The sequence below is a fragment of the Narcine bancroftii genome, chromosome 6 (assembly GCF_036971445.1).
Source record: "Narcine bancroftii isolate sNarBan1 chromosome 6, sNarBan1.hap1, whole genome shotgun sequence".
In the NCBI taxonomy this organism is placed as follows: Eukaryota; Metazoa; Chordata; class Chondrichthyes; order Torpediniformes; family Narcinidae; genus Narcine; species Narcine bancroftii.
The window spans coordinates 10,940,394-10,961,901 of NC_091474.1; the positions used below are offsets into that span (position 1 = coordinate 10,940,394).

Sequence of the window (21,508 nt, forward strand, 5' to 3'; positions counted from 1 at the left end):
ACGTAAACCAATAAAAATTGTAAACTGCAATACAGAGAAGAAAAGAAATCAATAAAGTGCAAAAGCAAGAGTCCTTAAATGATTCTCTTATTGAGTTTGTGGTTGAGGAGTCTGATGGAGGAGGGTACTAGCTGTCCCTGAACCTGGTGGGGTGAGTCTTGTGGCACTTCGACCTCTTTCCTGGTGGCAGCAGCAAGAACAGAGCACGTGCTACATGGTTTGGATCCTTGATAGTTGCCGCTGCTCTCTGACGGCAGCGTTCCCTGTATGTTCTCGATGGTGGGGAGGGTGATGTCCTGGACTGGGTCCACTAACTTTTGCAAGGCTTTCCCCTCCGGGGTATTGGTGTCCCCATACCAGACTGTAATTGATATTGTTAATAGTAGCTCTGGAATGGAATTTAAATCCATCACCAACAAGGTGGTGGTTTTAAATTCTGAAATGAGGCTTGGATCCAAAAGTGAGTTTTCTATCAAATGAACAGTAGCATAAAAAGCATAATTTCTGCTAGAGTATACATAAATGAGTATAAATGCATAATACAATTAAGTAGCCTCTTTAACAAATTAAATGCCTTTTAACAAGTAGGGAGTCAGTTTAAGGATGAAATGCAATTAGATGTTCATAGCACTTTTTGTGGGGGGGGGGAAAAAACCATTCCAAACTGAAGTTTTCCCAATCTGTGTATGTGTTCGGTAATGTTCTCATATCATTACTCAAAGAACGTGGAAATTTTACTGCTGTCAAGCCAATGTTCTTCTTCCTCTACTAATCAGACTGAAACTTAAAAGATTTCATATTTGTCCCAATGCTGTTAGCAAAGATTTGACAATTTTTTTTGCCTGTACCTCAAGAATCTGTACTTCAGAATTGTTTATTAGATGTGAGCCACTTTGGAATGATTCTGAGAACTGCAGTAAAGCACTATATAAATGCAAGTTAATTTATCCATTTCGTTGTGCAAAAATGATTTTCTCTCCTTAATGTATTTTTCAGATTTCATGGTGATGTAAGTGGGGAATGGTATGTTAAGTAGCACATTCACAGTGAGGTCCATGCTTCCAAAGTAATTTGTGCATCATTAATGTCCCATTTAGAATGAATGGTTGTAGTTCTCTGACATGTACTAAAAGCCTGATGAGTGATTGTGGGATATGAATTTTATTACATTCTTGCTACTTAAACATCATTTACTAGTTCAGCCCCTTTAGTCTGTGAATCCTAATCCCTTGGATAGTTTCCACTAGTGTAGGGCCACTGGCCAACACCTAGTTAGTGTAATATTTGGATGCATGACTTTTTTCCAAAGTTTATTTTGTAGTAATGTAGGAGTCCCCATCAAGGCCACTGCTTGAGTTTCTTCAGTTGAACTTGTTTATACACAACTCAGCCTCGCTGGGCTGGCAGTGGAGGAAGGGATCAGGTAAGTGATACCAATCAAGTGGATTACTTTTGCCAGTGAAATTTTTGTTCTTGGAACATTTAAAAATGTAGAGAATATTTCACAGCAGCCCCACTTGCAAATGAGGAGGCTTTGTTAAAAGTTTAAGAGGTATGCCAACTCTTGCATGATGCTTGTCCTCTGACCTGCTATAGGGTGGCACAGTTGGTGTAGCCATTAGCGCAATGCCTTTACAGCACCAACGATTGGGGCCGGGGTTCAAATCCTGCGCTGTCTGTAAGGATTTTCTACATACTTCCTGTGTCTGCATGGGTTTCCCCTGGGGCTCCGGTTTCCTCCCAGTGTTTGAAATGAGGTGAAGGTTAAATGGGTGTAAACTGAGCAGAACAGACTCATGGGCTAAAATGGCCTATTACCATTACTGTATGTACGTCTAAATTTAAAGTTATTCTGATGGTGTGATCATTTTCTGGTCAATGGTGAACCCTGTGGTCAGTGATAATGGATTTGTGTCAGGGATAGGTGTCCATACCTCTCTGCATATTACCTTGAACATGTTCTCCAGACCTTGATGCATGTAAACACAAACAGTTATTATCTACAGAAATGCAAGCAGAACTTGATGCTGAGCAATCATTATAATTGAAGGGAAGGTTAAGTGGATGAAGATGAGTGGATTCAGAACAAAAGCCCATGAAAATAGAGCTCTCGTGATAAACTGCCATCATCCTCTGTCATATTAGGTACTGTGAAAGATATTGGAGTTTGTCTCCTCAATTTGCCTTTGGTTTTGATGCCATACTCCATCAAGAGATAAAGTTGAGAGAAGCCATGCTTTCCTTGCCAAGACATTCAACTTCAGCAGTTTGGATTTTTTCAGCTTTGTTTTTGGATGAGACATAGCTGTGACTAGATAAGGCAATTTTAATAAGTCATCACTCGGAAACCTTGGATAATTCTGAACATGAAACCCTCAGCACTGCAGCAAAGATGATGAAGCTCTTCTACGGTTTCTGGTGTACACAGCTATTTTTTTTCATGCGAGTTGAATGGTTGGAAAATGGCAGTGCTGGGCAGCACAGGAGAAAGCCAAATGGATCTTTGATGACATTTTAATCATAAATGCTCCAAATTTCTTTGTACCTTAATGCTGATCAGACTTGCTGAAGTGCAGTCATGGGATGGCTCGGAATGCATTCTTAATGGTGGTGCAGCTATGGTAAAGTGTGTTGGCTCCCTTGGTTTTGCAGATAATGTGTTTTAAACAGTTCATTGGGATTTTACTTTGTCTATTATAAATACTGAATGCACTTGTGTAATTGTCGACCATCCCTCCCCACCCCGCCCTTTTCGTCCCAAAATTGTGTTTTCTATATAACCAAGTGTAAAAGTCAACTCCACCCCTTATTTTGGCCCCGACTGTCTGAGCTCCCAGCATCCCGATGCGAACCCTTGCTCCAGCCACCCACCTATCTGAGCTCCCAATGTCCAGAACACAGATATACCACCCGGTCCCGGCCCATCCTAGCTCCTGATGTCCCAAACGCAGATCTACTACCCGGCCCTGGCTATCAAAGCTCCCGACGCCTTGAACGATGCAGGTACTTCCCATGGTTGAAAGTATGACTCGTGCAAAAGTCAACCTGCCCTGATTTTACCAAAAAGCTGGTCCAAAAAACTTGGCTATCACTTGAGTATATTTGGTACAATAAATGCTAGTTATTTGAGGAATGTTTATTCACTGAAAATGTTGTATATGTTCATGTTTCCAATATTTATTTATGTTACAGTATAATTGTATCAGATATTGCAAAACAGCAAAAATTCAGTTTAAATCTCTCAGGAAGACTCAGCAAGAGTCCTTGAAGTTGCTGATTTTAAACTCCAGAACCCATAATCTGTGAGTGGAAGCATTGGTTTAAAAAAAGGGTTAAAAATAGTGTGATTACACATGTACAAATGATGTGATTTTCCCCATTACAACTGTACTTGCTCTGTAGGAGAAATGGGACCTTTGCACTTGCTTTTAAAAAAAAATTAAAGTGCTCAGAAATGAATGAGTGTTGCTAACTTTCAACAAGATTTGTCTCAGTTGGGATTCTGTTGCAGCACCACATCCTTAGAACTGCTGCTTTTCAGATACTATGAGAAAACAAGGCTTACTCAGGTGGATGAAAAGTCCATAATTATTTAAAATGGAAAACATAATTATACCCAGGATGCCTTCCAACGTTCATCTCCCACCAAACCTGACTAAACGCAAGTTGTCAGGACATTGTTTGCTTTGCTCTTTTTCGGAGTTTGGATTGTGCAAGTCAGCTGCCCTGTTTCCTCCTCGACACTTCAAATATACTCCTGAACTGTCAAGCCCTTTGGGAGGTCCTCAAGGCATTTCAAAACCATCATTCTTTTTGTAAATGATGTATCAAATCCTCCATCATGCTTATTTCAACAAGTGTTCCATCCACTTTAACAAACTACTTGAAGTTAATTGATTTGGATATCAACAATTAAATCTAATTCAATCTAAATCTCCTTTTTAGGGGCATAAAATAAACCAATGAGAACTATTTTTAGAAGTTTCAAAATTGTGTGTTCTTGATGAACCTGGTACCAACCATTATCAATGACTAAAGACATAATATTCAAAAATTATGTAAGAAGCTGTGGAAGAAAATGGTTTATGGTAATTGTGAACGTTACATTAAAATTGATAATTAGAAGTTAAATTTTTGAGCTTTTAATTAAAACAAATTGTTCAAGATATTACAGATTCGCATCAAATTTTTCATTATGATTTTGTGACACATGCTTAAGTAAAATTGTCACAAAGTAATTATATCTCGTCCTCTGAGAAGTGCTGTAATGCCATCACTAGGAAGGAAATAATTATCATATGACATATTTACATAGATTACTTCCATTGAAAATGTAAGGATAGTGAGTTACAATGGAAAAATTTGACAGAACAAATGAAAGTTTTCTTTCAAGTCTTGTTGTGCCACAGTTTTATGTTCAAACCCCTTTTAAAGTCTTGCCTGCTGCCTCTTTTAATGTCTATAACCTCTTGTCTTACAGACTTGAATCGTTACTTTCTTCCTACCCGAAACCTTCCTTTTTTTTTTTTTTTTTTTTAAATTTTTTTATTTTTCACACCATAAATCACATTAGCCATGATATACACTATTTCTTTTCACACATATACAGTGACTTTTTCTCCCCCCCCCCCCCTTTCCTCCCAAACCACCCCCCCACCCCCCCCTCTCATCCATTTTAGGTATACAATCTAGGTTGCATTAAGCCAGTCAGACAATGTTGTCATTCAACCAAATTACACCAGAAATTCTACTGAGTCCATTCTTTTCTTTCCTTCTCCTTCCATCAACTTAGGTAATGTTTTTCCCCGGTAGGTTTTCGCTATTGTATTTAATGTAAGGCTCCTATACTTGTTCGAATATTTCAATGTTATTTCTTAACCAATATGTTATTTTTTCTAATGGAATACATTTATTCATTTAAATTTGGTAGTTTCTTCCTTTTAATTTGGTTATGTATTCCATTAATATTTAAAGACATATAGTTCAGCGTAGCCCTTTTATATTTTGTTTATCTTCTCTTTCCGTTTTTCCATCATTGCCTTTCCTCCTTTTCCATTTCTGTTTTCTTATTTTCAACTCTTTATAAGACAACATTCCTACAACATCTAACATTTTCCTTATTCTCCTATTTCTATCTTATTTATCCCCAATCTCCCCTTCCCCTCCTGAGTTGTCCTTTATCCCTTGTCGGACAACCACATCTCCCCTCTCCATTTGGATTTGCGAATCCACTCGCAAGCGTCAACTGATTTTGCAGTGACCGCTATTTCCCCCCACCCCGCCTCCCCCAGAAAAGATTTCACTTTTCATATGTCACAAAGGTCCCTCTTTTAATTCCCTCCTTATTCTCTCTATTCCATTACCTTCCCTTATTAATTCTTGTCTATACTATCCATATTTTCCTCTAAGTACAGATACATTCATGTATGCTCATTGTCTCTATTCACTCTTATACCTCTTTACCTGCATACATATCAATCGTGATCATTTTTACTCTCATTACCCGTCTTCATCCCTCAGTCTATTTTTGTCTTTACCCACATACATATCAGTCGTGATCGTTTTAACTCTCATTACCCGTCTTCCTCCCTCAGTCTATTTTTGTAATTGTTCTGCAAATTTTCGTGCTTCTTCTGGATCCGCGAATAGTCTGTTTTGTTGTCCTGGAATAAATATTTTCAATACCGCTGGATGCTTTAGTATAAATTTATACCCTTTCTTCCATAAAATCGCCTTTGCTGTATTGAACTCTTTTCTCTTCTTTAGGAGTTCAAAACTTATATCTGGATAAATGAAGATTTTTTGCCCTTTATACTCCAGTGGTTTGTTGCCCTCTCTTACTTTTTTCATTGTCTTCTCCAGTACCTTTTCTCTTGTAGTATATCTTAGGAATTTTACTACAATAGATCTTGGTTTTTGTTGTGGTTGTGGTTTAGAGGCCAATACTCTATGTGCCCTTTCTATTTCCATTTCATGCTGTAGTTCTGGACATCCTAGGGTCTTAGGGATCCACTCTTTTATAAACTCCCTCATATTCTTGCCTTCTTCATCTTCCTTAAGGCCCACTATCTTTATGTTATTTCTTCTGTTATGGTTTTCCATTGTATCTATTTTTTGAGCTAGTAGTTCTTGTGTCTCTTTAGTTTTTTTATTAGATTCCTCCAATTTCTTTTTTAAGTCTTCTACCTCCATTTCTGCTGCTACTGCCCGCTCTTCCATCTTGTCCATTTTCTTTCCCATTTCTGTTAAGGTCATCTCCATTTTATTTATTTTCTCTTCTGTGTTGTTTATTCTTTTTCTTAAATCCTTAAATTCCTGTGTTTGCCATTCTCTAAATGATTCCATGTATCCTCTAATAAGAGCAAGTATATCCTTTACCTTGCCTCTCTTTTCTTCTTCTATTTCACCATACTCTTCCTCTTCTTCTTCCTCTGGGTTGGCCATCTGTTGTTTCTTTGGTGCCCTTTCCTCCTCTTCTATCTTGTTTCTATTGTCTTCTGTGGTCTCTTCTTGCTGCAGGTGTTCTGCAGCTGTCGTTGCCGGCTGTGGAGATCGACTCCCCAGCTGGTCCCCCCTCCCGTCGGTGTGTTTTTTTTCATTCGCATCGCGCATGCGCGAAACTTCGCGCATGCGCGGTTGCGCACTTTTGTTCGGCTCTGCGAGCCATTTTTGTAGTCCATTATTTACCGACCTGAGGGAGCGGGTTTCTCTCTCCGCAGCGGGCCTCTTCGGACAGGTAAGGCCTTCACCTTTTTCCTCCTTTGTCTTCTCTTCCTCTCTTCTTACCGTTGCTTTCGACTTTTCTTTTTTTGTCGCCATCTTCTTTCCACCTTTATACTCACTTTTCTGTAACTTTTATTTCTGTGCCTTTGTGTTTTCTCTTGTTTTTCCCGACTTTTCTGGAGAGGGCTGGAGTTCACCGTCCGGCCACTACTCCATCACGTGACTCCTCACCCGAAACCTTCCTGATGTGTTGTTTCCACTATCATAGCTGCTTGTACATACACCCTCTTCTAATCCTTTAGCCCACTCCCATCTTCCCATCAGACCACTCTCTCTAAAAGCAAGCATTTAAGGTACCTTGGCTCCATTCAGTTCATTCACTTCCCTAAAATTAATTGAAACTTGACCTTAAAGCCTAAGAACAACACCTCACATTCAGCGTATGTCTTCTTCTGGGTTTCCATCCCATAGGCTGATGATGGTTCCTTTCAGTCAATTTGTAGAGTTTGATATGTGTGCCCTGCAGGGGCTGTACAGGCCGATCCTTGACAGGCCCTGCTGGCCACATATTTGGCAGGTGAGGCCTGGAGGGGCAACAGTGGCAAAACCTCCGTTGTGACCCTTCCCGGGCCTTTCCTCTTTTGCCTCCTTGAGCTTGTCCTCAGCAGCATCCACACCTTCTCTGATGGTGTCCCCCCCACTGTGAGTAATCTTGGGCCAGATCCTCTCGTGTTGATGGGGCAATGTCAGCTTTCTGGAGGCTCCTGTGCAGAACATCCTTGAGCGGTAGTCACTGACTTCCTCGTTTTCGGGTATCACTGGAGAGCTGGCCGTACAAGATGTCCTCAGGCATTCTGACAACATGTTCTGTCCATCACAGTTGGTCTGACATCACCAAAGTTGAAACTGGTGGCATTCCAGCTCGAGAAAGGACCTCGATATTGGAGACCTTGTCTCACCATCAAATTACCTTAAAACCTAAGAACAACACTTCATATTAAGTGAGTATAGTCTACACTTGAATATATAAATAGTGAATATTCCAATTTCAGGTAACCCTTGCCTCCTATGTGTCACTTGTAATCTTTAATTCTTGCTCTCCTCTCAATCCTCCCCCTTCCTGATTCCATCCACCTCCTGCCCACACTTTTCACTTCACCCTATTTGTCCCTGGTTCCATCTGCTTTTTATGTTTCTCTTAATGATTCCCATGATCAGCTTTCTTAATTATCATAATCCATTACCTTGGTATTCCAGCTTGTCATCCTCCAGTTTCTGTCTCCATTCTCACCCTCCGTTCCATCTCCCCCACCCAATTACCTTTTTACTTCTGCCTCCTTCCACCTAAACCCATCTGCTTCCATCTCCCAACTGCAACCCCTCCCCCCCGCATCTGACTTCTTCTGCCCATCATCCTTCAGTTCTCTTTAATCCACCTGTTGCACCACTCTCCCTCTTCTCCTTTACACCAGCTCTCTTCCCTTTCCCTCCATGGACACCATTCAACCCAATGAGTTCCTCCCAAAGTTATTTCTTTTACTTTAAGTCTACCCTCTTTGTTCATTTATTCCAAGTATTCCTTTTGGCTTTGTCTCCATCTTTGTGTCTTTATATACTTGTGAACTGTCTTTGGATTTTGTTCTATATTTATGATACATAACACACCTGAGATATACATAGCATGTGTTTGTTGCTTTTTTGAGCTACAATTATCAATGACATGATTTCCAAAATAGTCTCAGCTGCAGCGGATGGTCTTGAGATTCTTAGGGCAAGATCTCCTTTGTTGAAAAATTATGTCATGTAATGGTTAATGTCTCTTTGTTTACTGCCTTGTTCTTTAAGTTCAGATTCAAGTTTATTATCCGATTACACAAATAACCCTGACGAAACAGTGTTCTCTTGTCCTTGATGCAAAACATGCAGGCCTGCAACCATACATAGCACACATATAGACAAACAATACATATGCAAGACAAATATAAATATATACAAATAAATGTTGAGTAAGTTTTAGAGTCTCGAATGGTTAGTGTGAGCAGTTCCTTTGGTTGTTCAACATTCTCACTGCCCATGGGAAGAAACTGTTCCTCAACCTGGTGGTGCTGGCTGATACTCCTGCATCTCTTTTCTGACGGGAGCAGCTGAAAGATGCTGTAGGCGGGGTGGTGGGGGTCCTTAACAATTTTTTTAACCCTCCAGATAATTATCCAGGTAGATTATGTCAAATGGGGAAGTGGGGGGGGGGGGAAGAGAGATACCCCAGTGATCCTCTCTGCTATTCTTATGGTCCTGAGGATTGACCTCCAATCCAATTCTCTACCACAACTGTATCGTATTGTGATGCAACTGGTCAGAACACTCTCAATAGAACTCCTATAAAAGGTTGACATGATGGGCGTTAGCCTTGCCCACTTCAGTCTTCTTAGGAAGTGCCGACAGATGAGGAGATGTTGTGTGTCCATGATGTATCACTTGTTAAGTGGACTCAAAGGAACTTGTTGCTCTCTACTCTCTGCACTACAGAGCTATTGATGTGTAGTGGAGGGTGGTTACTCCTGGTCCTCTCGAAGTCCACAATGATCTCCTTTGTCTTGTCCACGTTGAGACTTCGGTTGTTACTCTTGCACCATATCACGAGATTTTCCACGTTCTCTCTGGAGTGCGACTCATCATTGTTGCTGATGAGGCCGACTACTGTTGTGCCATCTGCAAACCTGATGTCACGATTTGAGCTACTTTTAAGATTTTTAACACCTGGGTAACAGTGACTTGTCAGGAACTTGATCAAATCCAGAAGGAACCTTAATAATAAAACAGCAATGTCTTGAGAGGCTTCCACCCAAAATTACAGTTGTTCCTTGCCTCTAAGAAGATCAAGCTGCTGCCAGTATGCCCTAATGTTACTGCAGGGCACGTTAGGAGAGAATTATATGTAAATGTCCAAAATGTCTCCAGTGTGATAATTGCAAGATTACATCAGCATCTCTTATACATTTTAAGCACCAATAATAAGCCATCATGTGAAAGAGCTCGGCAGAACGACATCAGTGTAATTTGTATTGCTTCATCCAGAGTTTTTAATAATTTAATCTCAGGCATTTTACTGGATTTAAAATGTCACTTCAATGCAGTACCATGTGTCTCATTAATGTAAGTGCTATTTTTTAGATGAGATATTACAGCTGAGTTTCCTTTTGCTCATCATGATCCCAGTATGTTTCAAAGGGTAGGGATTAGCGTTGCTTCCCATATCTTGGCTAATACACTTTAGGTTCTTTTGATGTGCATTTTTTTTCATACCTTTTCTTCAAGTACATGTTCATCATTGTTCCATTACTGATTTAAGATTGTAACCATCAAAATCAATAGCCTATTAGCTGCATTAAAGGCAGAAGAATGTTGTCTATTCCTGTGCTCTGTACATTCACGCTAACATTTTCTAATGGTCCATAAATTTCTTAGAAATACAAGTTGTTATCAGTTTTATGGTCGAAAATATCCCTTTGTGGTTACATAGAGGAACCATTAGAAGAGTGCATTTTGGCATAAGGTCACAAATAATGAAGCAAAATTTTGGACAAATCGTGTTTTACCTCGGGGAGAAATTCCAAATGATTTGTGTGTGTCATTAATGCTGCTTTAGTAATCTAATCATTTCCAAAAATAAATGTGAATAGTAGGAAAGTGGCCAATTTTTACTGATGGTTGAAAATCAAATTGCAAGGTCCTTGATCTTTTTGTCTGTGCATTGGTGTTCAAGAAATTTTAAGGATTTTTTCTTTTTTAAAAAAAAATAACACCGGTGATTAACAGCAACTTTCTATGGGCCTGCTAAAACCTCTACTCCCTTTCCTTTTAAATACTCACCTTCCACCCTTCTTGCACTGCAATCGGCAACATGTAGTCTTCTTCTCACTGACCAGCTACTGAATCGCATTCTTCTTTCTTTGGCTTGGCTTCACGGACGAAGATTTAAGGAGGGGTATGTCCACGTCTGCTTCAGGCTCGTTGGTGAATGACAAGTCCGATGCGGGACAGGCAGGCACGGTTGCAGGGGAAAATTGGTGGGTTGGGTGTTGGGTTTTTCCTCCTTTGTCTTTTGCCAGTGAGGTGGGCTCTGCGGTCTTCTTCAAAGGTGGTTGCTGCCCGCCGAACTGTGAGGCGCCAAGATGCACGGTTGGAGGCGATATCAGCCCACTGGCGGTGGTCAATGTGGCAGGCACCAAGAGATTTCTTTAAGCAGTCCTTGTACCTCTTCTTTGGTGCACCTCTGTCTCGGTGGCCAGTGGAGAGCTCGCCATAGAACGCGATGGCCTTCCATTCTGGAGACGTGACCCACGCAGCGCAGTTGGGTCTTCAGCAGCATGGATTCGATGCTTGCGGACTCTGCCAGCTCGAGTACTTCGATGTTGGTGATGAAGTCATTCCAATGATTGTTGAGGATGGAGCGGAGACAGCGCTGCTGGAAGCGTTCTAGGAGCCGTAGGTGATGCCGGTAGAGGACCCATGATTCGGAGCGGAACAGGAGCGGGGGTATGACAACAGCTCTGTACACGCTGATCTTTGTGTGTTTCTTCAGGTGGTTGTTTTTCCAGACTCTTTTGTGTAGTCTTCCAAAGGCGCTATTTGCCTTGGCGAGTTTGTTGTCTATCTCTTTGTCGATCCTTGCATCTGATGAAATGGTGCAGCCGAGGTAGGTAAACTGGTTGACCGTTTTGAGTTCAGTGTGGCCGATGGAGATGTGGGGGGGCTGGTGGTCATGGTGGGGAGCTGGCTGATGGAGGACCTCAGTTTTATTGAGGCTGACTTCCAGGCCAAACATTTTGGCAGTTTCCGCAAAACAGGACGTCATGCGCTGGAGAGCTGGCTCTGAATGGGCAACTAAAGTGGCATCGTCTGCAAAGAGTAGTTCACGGACAAGTTGCTCTTGTGTCTTGGTGTGAGCTTGCAGGCGCCTCAGATTGAAGAGACTGCCATCCGTGCGGTACCGTATGTAAACACCGTCTTCATTGTTGAGGTCTTTATTGGCTTGTTTCAGCATCATGCTGAAGAAGATACTAAAGAGGGTTGGTGCGAGGACGCAGCCTTGCTTCATGCCGTTGTCAATGGAGAAGGGTTCGGAGAGCTCATTGCTTTATCTGACCCGACCTTGTTGGTTTTCGTGCAATTGGATAACCATGTTGAGGAACTTGGGGGGGCATCCGAGGGGCTCTAGTATTTGCCAAAGCAGTTTCCTGCACACGATGTCAAAGGCTTTGGTGAGGTCAACAAAGGTGATGTAGAGTCCTTTGTTTTGTTCTCTGCACTTGGAGCTGTCTGAGGGCAAAGACCATGTCAGTGGTTCCTCTGTTTGCGCGAAAGCCACACTGTGATTCTGGGAGGACATTTTCGGCGACACTAGGTATTAGTCTATTAAGGAGAATCCTAGCGAAGATTTTGCCTGCAATGGAGATCTCATTAACAATCTTCAAATCTCCTGGGAAATGGCTGGAATGCAGAGGCCTTAAAGGGCCAGTCCACCATCAAGGTCAAGGCCAAAAACATGGCATGAGGGCCAGGATCCAAAACAAAAGGGACTGAGACCTCCACTAGCATCCATGCTATTGGCAAATGCCCAGACATTGGAAAATAAAATTGACCTCCGGGTAAGGGTGCTTTTTCAGAGACAGGTGAGATTGCTGCACCAAGACCTGGCTAACAGCAAACACACCAGGTGTCATGATCCGACCAGAGAGTTTCACCATTCACAGACTCTATTGGAACTAGGATTCTGGCAAAGAGGGTGCTTTTAAGTTAATACTGGCTAGTTCCATGTCGACCTCTTGCTCCACTGCCTTAAGCAAAGCTTAATTAAATCCAAACCTTTCTATCTACCCTGAGAGTTCTCTTCAGTGATTCTCACAGGAGTTTATATCCCTCCTGATGGTGATTACAAATAGGCATGCAGAGCTGGATGATGTCATGAGTAAACAGGAGAAAGCCCACCCTGATGCATTATTTGGTGACCTAAAGCAGGCCTGTCTCTAGAAAATTCATCAGCATGTGATTTGCTATACCAGAGATCCCTGTACACTTGATCACTGCTAACCAACATAAGGAAGGCCTACTGTTCTTTTCTGAGACTGCATTTGGCAAGTTGGATTATCTGGCTGTGCTCCTTCTGCCTGCATACAGACTGAGCCTTAAAAAGAGGGCTTCTAGAGACACCTGGGAACAGGGCAGTGGGATCAGTGTGGGGGCTGGTGGCGGGCTATCGGGAAACTCCCAGCGGCCTGCTGTAGGTGCCCACTTGGTCCCACTGCCCTGCTCCCCCCACTCACAAGAGAGAGAGCAGGCAGCGGGCTGCTAGGAGAGAGTGGGACAGCGGTATTATTTAAAAAGATTTTTACTGTTGTCCTACTTGCATGTTTTGTCCAAGTTTTAAATGCTTACCCGTAAATACACTTTTTAAAAAAAAAGTACCCAAACACATGCTTTCCCGTCATGGTGCCGGAATGCCATTTTGCCCTTTTACACAGACATCAATTCGGCACTGTTACTACTTCTGCTGCTGGAAAAATACCTGGACTGAAATGTGTTCGCACCTTTGACACAGAAGGAGTAAGTGTCCCGGAACAAAGTGGCAATGGAATAGGGGTGAGAAACTCACTTAAGGACTCTTATTTTGCACATTATTTATTATTGAATGTTTACTGTATTGCACAGTCAGTTTATATTTCATTTTTTGTTTACATATCTTTCCTTGTACAGTTTTTTTGCACTACCAACAAGTAGGAATTCTGATTCGGATAAGTGTTTTTTTGATGTACTAAGGAAACAGGGACTTTTCTACAATCGGTATTGTCCTGTGAAAAAGTGGAAAGGTTTTGGAATGATTTGAGTGTATTAATAGGACAATTTATGAAGATAAAGATACAAAACAATCCAAAAATATTTTTATTTGGGAATATATATGAAAAAGATAACTGAAATTGGATAAATATCAAGAAAAAAATTTAAGTATTGCAATAGTGATTGCAAAGAAATGTATAGCAGTAACATGGAAACTGATAATGTATTATTAGGCAGATGGCATATTGAAATGCAAAATCATATACATTTAGAAAATATTACATATAGTTTAAGAAATTGAGTCTCCACTTTACCCAACCCTCTCAATTAGAAGTGACAAAAATAATCAGTGAATAGTATATATGGCTAATAATGATAGAAGCAGGTGTTGTTTTCTTTGTTCTTTTTGGAGGGAGGGGGGGTTGGGGAGAAAAAAAATTTTTTTTTGTATCATTGTGCTTAACTTATGACTTATTACCGAATTATTATTTCTTTTTGTATTGGTATAAAAGATGAATAAAATTTTCAAAACAAAAGGTAGGAATTCTGCCACAGGAAAAAGAATCTCATGTATGTCCTCTGACAATAAATTTGAAAATTGGATGCACACATTCATATGGAGCAAGAAATTAAATCCTAGTTCTCCCAGTTACTTAAACATGGAGAAATATTGTAAGATACTTTTATTATCCTATCATTTGTGCAGATACCTTCCAGCTCAGTTCTCTGGAAATCACAAGATTGAGACATTTGTCTTTTCAATGATCTATCAAGTGGTATCTATACATGAATATGTGCATTGGAATATCAGATCTGGCCTCTCTGATTGCAAGTTGAAAGATCTTTTAATTCAATCATTTGCTCGAACTGCAATAGGAATACATCAGTGAGAATATTACTGAATTCATCTTGATCAGTTCTATAATTTGTGGTGCACATGTACAATGTCGTTTGCCATAATGTTGGGCTCTTATTTCATTATCTTATCTCTTTTAATTTACAAATTTTGCCTTTTATCAGAAAGGGACAGTGGTGAATAGCTAGTTCAAGAACCGGTAGACTCCTGAATAAACCGAAGAGATTGTATCTGTGATTAATCCTGACAATAAGCATCTTTAGGCATTTTGTTTCTAATCAGCTTAAAGCATCGCAAGCATTTGAAATGCAAAGCAGATCTTTGCTCACTTTTATGTTTATTCCACAGCCATTGCATTCCGTGAAATTATTCCCATTCTCCTGGAACATATGCTGTGTAAAAAGCTCGGAACGCGAATGAGGGTGCCATTCCAGTTCCGACTTTTTACCTCCTTGACCTCTTGTCATTTTCCCGAATGCTTGCAGGCATTCCAGGACCAACTTGGGTCAAAGTGCATTGTGTCCTGTAATTTTCCTAGTTTATTTGTCAATTTTAGTGCTGCCTGCTGTCCCACTCTGTCTCAACGGTCTGCTGCCTGCTCACTCCCGCAGCCCGCTGTCCCACTCTGTCCTGGTTTAATCTCTTCTCTGTTGCTGTGGGCCACTATCCCTAAACTAACCCTAACCCCATGCCTAACCTGAACCTCATATAACCCTAAGCATATGCCTAAACCTAACCCAATTTCAAATCCCACACCTAACCCTAACCCAGTGGCTCTCAACCTTTTTCTTTACACTTGTGTACCACTTTAAGTGGTAAGGGATTACTTAAGGTGGTATGTGGATGGAAAGAAAAGGTTTAAAAACTACTGTTTTAATTGTACCTCATTGACTCGTTATGTGCACGGTTTCATAACTCCAATGGAAATGGGCCAATGACCATTTTTCTCAAGCAAAATATTTCAGTAACAATTGGGTCTAGAGCAGAGATTCTCAACCTTCCCTTCCCACTTTGCCTCCTATGGACGCTGCGAGACCGGCTGAGTTCCTCCAGCATTTCTTTGCATTTTAAACACATGGCCTTCTTGCCCAGTACAATAACCACTCGTGGATACAGTGAGAAACAAGCAACTGGAGATCCAGGAAATCTGAGATGGAACAGAAAATGCAGAGAATACTCAGCATATCAGGCAGCATCTGTGGAGAAGGAAATGGTCAACGTTTCAAATAATTTCCCTATATCCAACCTGGAAAAATCCTTAGAAAATAATAATGTTCTAATTTGCAGATTGTACAGGTGACAGTTACTTCTGGTGATTAACCTGAGAAAAACAAAATAAATGTTCACGCTGGAACTGGCTGATGCAGAGCAGCGAAAATCCTGAAAATGTAAAACAAACGAGAATGCTTCAAGTACCGGTGGAGACAGAAACAAGCCAGCCAATCCCATGCCAATTGTGGGGGGGGGGGGGGGGGGGGGGGGGCGAGGCTGTCTGCTGAAGGCAGCATTTCACCAATATAGAGGTTGAAGTGCTCTTCTTGGAGTTGGTCCTAGGCATTGTTGGAACAGAAGCCAAAGGCAGACCTCAAGATTGAGGGAGATAGAAAACGAAAGTATCAAACAACTTGTGAACTAACTGCAAGTACTATTCAAGTTTGGTCACACAAGTTCCATGTGTTTTCTTCACCATATTGGAAGCAGCATATTGGAAAAAGTGGAAGTGAATTGTCGTTTGGGTCCTTGCTGGTGTGAAAGGGCAGGTGCTGTATTTTCCTAGCTATAAAGGGAATAGAATGGCAAGCCAAACAGTCACAGATACTGCACTTTCTGTACATTCACTTGATATAAAGGCTTCCTTCAAATCAAGTGTATTGTCATCTGATTGTACAAGTACAACCTGATGAAACCGTAGTCTCTGGACCTCAGTGCAAAACATGCAGTCACATAACCAGACATAACGCACATACATGCAGACAAGCAATACATATGCAGGACAAGTATTTCATCTACGCAAATCAATAAATATGGTTTCATGAGAGTCTCGAATGGTCAGTGTGAGTAGTTCCTTTTTTCATTCGACATTCCCGTTGCCTGTGGGAAGAAGCTGTACCTCAGCCTAGTGGTACTGGCTCTGATCCTCCTGTTTCTCTTCACCAGTGGGAGCAGCTGAAAGATGCTGTGTGCAGAGTGGAAGGGGTCCTCAAATGATTTTGTGTGCCCTTTTCAGACTAACGATTTCAGTAGATCACATTACATGGGGGGAAGTGATCCTCTCCGCCACTCTTCTGATCCTGTGGATTGACAACCTGATTAATTAATCTGATGAATTTTCACCATTTGTAACCTCTTTAGCCAAAATTGGCTGCCCAAAACCGAATACTCAATACGAGACCTGAGTAATACTATATCTGTAACAAATGTGCTAAGATTAATTTTTTGTTTAATGTTAAACTATATTTCATATTTATATATCTTGTTATTCTTGTGTGGGGTTGTTTTCAAGGGGACAAAAGAGATATTTGCATTTTAAAAACACAGATTTTCTTTGAAGATGGCAGCTGACCATCTCAGAGACAGAAGTCTGCTGGGCCTACAGATGAAGCGGAGAGATGAAAAGATTTTATGTTAGTTCTTGAGAAGAGAACAATGGACTGTTTACTCAAGAAGCCATGTTGCTGGTTAATTACAGAGAGCTCAGAAGCAGTGCTCTTGGGGGAGAGAAACATCAAACGGAGACAATTACTTTGATTTTAAGTTTGGGAAAACAAAAGATTAAATTATGCTTTAGCATGAAGATGATAAAAGGTTCAGAAAAACAAAAGTTGTTATGATGTCATACAATGTGACGAGAGATTTGCAAGAAATATATTATCGAAATCAGAGACAAAGGGGGCCAGTTGAAGTGAAAGCCATCCTGTATCGGCAGGGTTGAAAAAGCAGCCACCAATGCAGCCTCGTGTGCCCATGGAAAAGGTTACTCTTGATTAATAAAGAAATCATCATGGAAAACAGACTCCGTAACTCTTAGGCAAGGTAAGATGTTTGCTGAAATTTAAAATGGACTTTTCAGAATTATACCTAAACTGTAATAGTTTGGGATTTGGCCACACACACACACACATACATATTACATTTGCACATAGTGGGATTAAGTTTGGAGTTAAGTAAGAAATGTTATGTTTTTAATAGTTTAATAAAAATTATTATTTTGAATTTACCATTGGTGAATTTTCCGTTGCTGTTCTTTTGTTAGATCTTAACAAAATTTGTAAGTTCATAACAATGTCACACATGTATTTCCTTGAACTTGTACATCTTTTCCCTTATGAACCTAACCTTCTATTAACATTTTCATTTGCATTTCCTTTTTTGATTTGCCATTTTATTTTCATTCGGGAATCTGGGCATGGATATGATGTTAAACTGTCAAATAAAGAGTCTTTGACCATAGTTTTGGAATGAATGTGGAATAAATATCTCATTTAGTTTTACTACTTTATTTTTTTAAATATATAGTTCTGGTTTAGAAGGAAAACTTTCTACTGGAATAATTTTGATAATTTGAAGTTGGATACTTCAGGTTACTTATAACGCATAACCTTGTTCAAGTTGATGTTCATGTTATGCATCCTTCAAGAATTTTTTCTGAAAATTAAACTGCCAGGGTAGATCTATGTTTTGATGCAAGTTATGTTTAATTATTAAATTATGGCAGGTGATATTTGTGCTCATATGCTATCATGTTGAAATGTTTGGAATAATGAGACCACACCTGAAGAAGAGTAGAGGCATTTATTGGTGAGCTGTCAGGCTTGATATAGACACACAACATGTGACCTGGCATCATGACATCTGATGTGCTAACTACCTCATGACGTAGCTACGTTAAGTAGGTCAGGGCTTCTCAGTAGACCTGTGGGTTCTGCTGAATCACTTTGCCTCGTGGCTGTAATGGCTAGTTGCCAGTAGATAGGAGGCTGTTGTGTCTAGCTGTCAAAAGACGGTAGCTGTTAGCACTGGTTCTGCCCACTCCCTCCAAGCCGTACTGCTACACAGTGTAGAAACCCCATCAGTTTTCTTGACTTACAGATGTAGACCAAAACTATTCTGTCAGTTCACTTTTTTTGGTTATTTTGTACCTGTGACAAAATGTGATAACAATGGCTTACTTTCTCATCTAATCTTTAACTCCAAAATTGTACATTTACATGAAAATTTTATTCTATGTTCCACAAATTAACATGTGCTAACTTTATCCTTTCACACTATTCTCCTTATTTAAATAATGCATAAATCTTTTGTGCAGCATTCCAATATTTAAATAGCTATTGTGAGACAAATAGCAACTAAATCCAACTCTCTTCTCAGTAGACAATGGCAAAGAGTTATTTTCAAGTGGAATTCACATTTTTGGCATCTCCATAAAATAAGATTTATTATTTGGTCTTTTTCAATAACAACAAATTGTTATGAGAAGATATGCCATTAAGCATTAGACATCAGTTATTCACACGTACAGTTAATTTTATGTATGGAACCATCCTAAGGCATTTACTGGGATGTACTTAATGACAACATGAGTAGGCCAATCTGACATTTGAACCTATTGTACCATTCAAATCAATCATCAATCTACACTTTGAATAATTTACTAGCTGATGCTACAAAACTCTTGGTAAACTTATCTAGCAAGAAAACTCTATCTGAGATACAATTTAAATTGATATTGTATTCAGAGTTTATTGGGTAAACAACACAAGTTAAATGAAGAACCACTGCACTCTATCATTTTAAGGATTACTTCACCAATGAATAATTTGTTTGTATTTACTCCTTCAAATCTCACTCATATTTTGAGTACCTCAATAGTTCACTCCTTAATATGCTAAAATTAAGGGAATACAAGATGATCCAACCTTTCCTCCATCATTTGATGTTGGAAGCCATTATACTATATTAATTTATGTGACTGTTCTAAGGTTGATGCATCTCCACTGACATTCCACAGTTCTCTTCTGAGGCAGGTCCTGTGGAACAAGTCTGAGATTACTGATATGGCCCAAGTGGAACTTGCAGATTTTGCCAAAGGTGGGGCAGGTGGTGCTTGGCAGAATGATTGATTGGGTTATGTGTGAGGTAGTTCCTTTCTTTCACCATTATCTGCAGGTCATCTTGTGCTTCTAAAGAAGGGTCTCCAGGAATTCAGTGCTATCCTGTGCCCTGTCTCCACTTGGAGCAGTTGTGGGTCAGGGATTCCCAGAGGTTGATCGAGTTGTTGCATTTTTTTTGTCTCAAGGAAATTTTTGAGAACATTCTTGAATCATTTTCTCTAGCCAAAGTTGATCTCTTTCAGTGAAAGTGCAGAATAGCACTTGAAGAGTCTGGTATTGGGTATGTGAACAAACAGCCCACACAGTGGAGCCAACAGAGTGTGATTGGGGCTTCAATACGAGGGTTATTCGCCTGGGGAAAGATTGCTGACATTGCTTTGCTTACCCTGACATTGAATGTCAAATATTTTGCTTTAAGATTCTTGTTGGATCCAATCCAAATCCCAGAAATATATAGGAGAATACAGATCACTAAATGGGAAACTTTAAGAGTTTTGATCTTGATTTTTAAATGCTCATGGCTTGTTTGCATCAGAAAGCAACCACAAGATGAATTTCCCAGCACATCTAAATTTAAGGAAGGTGCTTCATAGTCTATCACAATTGATGAGGACCATTTTGGTGAGAACAAGGGCAGTTTTGGTGAAAATGAGGGCAGCCATAGTAGTGAATGCTGCTCTCTGCATTTCTGTTTGAGTTGCCTTGTTGTGAAAATCAAGTGCATTATGTCTCCAGAGAGAGATAAAATTTACTCATTGATTTGGGGAAAAGACTGTCCTCTGGGATGTGGTATTAATGGCAGACCCTGGTGATGACTTTCTCTGAGCAGACAGCAGGAATACTCTTCTGTAGTTATTGAAGTTGCATTTATCTCCTTACTTGAATATGGCCATGATTACAGCATCTGAGATCGCAAATGTCTAATCTGTGACTATCTCTGGTGTCGCAGGTAGACAGGGTTGTAAACAGCAATTTTGGCATATTGGCCTTCATAAATCAAAGTATTGAGTATAGGAGTTGGAATGATATGGTAGAGTTATACAAGACTTGGTGAGGCCAAATTTAGAGTATTGTGAATGGTTTTAATCACCTAACTGCAGGAAAGATACACTGTACAATCAAGATTTTGCTTCCTGAAAACTTTGAGGTGTATTTTATGCATTTTGGTCTTCTGATCATGAAAATAATCTTAAAACTTTCCGATCATGTAACTTTTTTTTAGATATAACCTATTTTTGTGATTTTCCCTGTCATTTTTATTCTTCTAGTATTTGCCCTCAAAGCGAGTTGTTTTAGTCAGTACAATCCTGCCTGGGTATGCACTCAGGGCAAGCGGTATGGAAATGTTGTCTTAGACCTGGGCATGTTTAGTCAGGATTGATGCAGACAGGATATAAAAGCATTTAGATGCTGGGTATGGTTGGCATAGATGTTAGCGCAATGCCTTTATAGTGCCAGCGATCAGTACTGGGGTTTGAATCGCATGCTATCTGTAAGGAGTTTCTAAGTTCTCCCCGTGTCTGCATGGGTTTACTCCCGGTGCTCTTGTTTCCTCCCACTATTCAAAATCTACCAGGGGTTGTAGGTCAATTGGGTGTAATTGAGCAACATGGGCTTGTGGACTGAAATGGCCTGTTCCTGTGCTAAGTGTCTAAGTTTAATTTAAATTGCATTGATACAGATTGAATGCATGTTGATGCATATGTTCTTCAGGAAATAGCATAGTGAGTGTACTTAACAAAAGCATTTATTGTCTTCAGGAAGATTCAATACAGCAGAAATGTCTCATCAATGTTGCATCAGCTGTGATACATTCATTTACATTTGTGGCACATTTACACTTAAAGCTCAAAGACACAGCATGACTGCACTTATTAAAAAAAGCCTATGAGCTCTACCTTGGTTGTAAAATTGGTGACCAAGACAAACCCTGAGCTCCTCACATTTATTGTGCAATTTCCCTGCTGATTTTGCTGCAGTCATT

At 40.2% G+C, this 21,508-nt stretch overlaps 1 protein-coding gene and 1 long non-coding RNA gene across 16 annotated transcripts in view; one reads left to right on the forward strand and one right to left on the reverse strand.

Moving 5' to 3' along the window:
- Nucleotides 1–21,508, forward strand: part of xkr7b (XK, Kell blood group complex subunit-related family, member 7b) — a 259,515-nt gene that overhangs the window by 176,933 nt on the left and 61,074 nt on the right. The gene's annotated exons all lie outside the window — the stretch shown is intronic.
- Nucleotides 18,191–21,508, reverse strand: part of LOC138735703 (uncharacterized) — a 320,545-nt gene continuing 317,227 nt past the window's right edge. Inside the window, exon 4 of the long non-coding RNA XR_011339892.1 lies at nt 18,191–18,552. This is a non-coding gene — a long non-coding RNA (uncharacterized lncRNA). The remainder of the gene's footprint in view (nt 18,553–21,508) is intronic.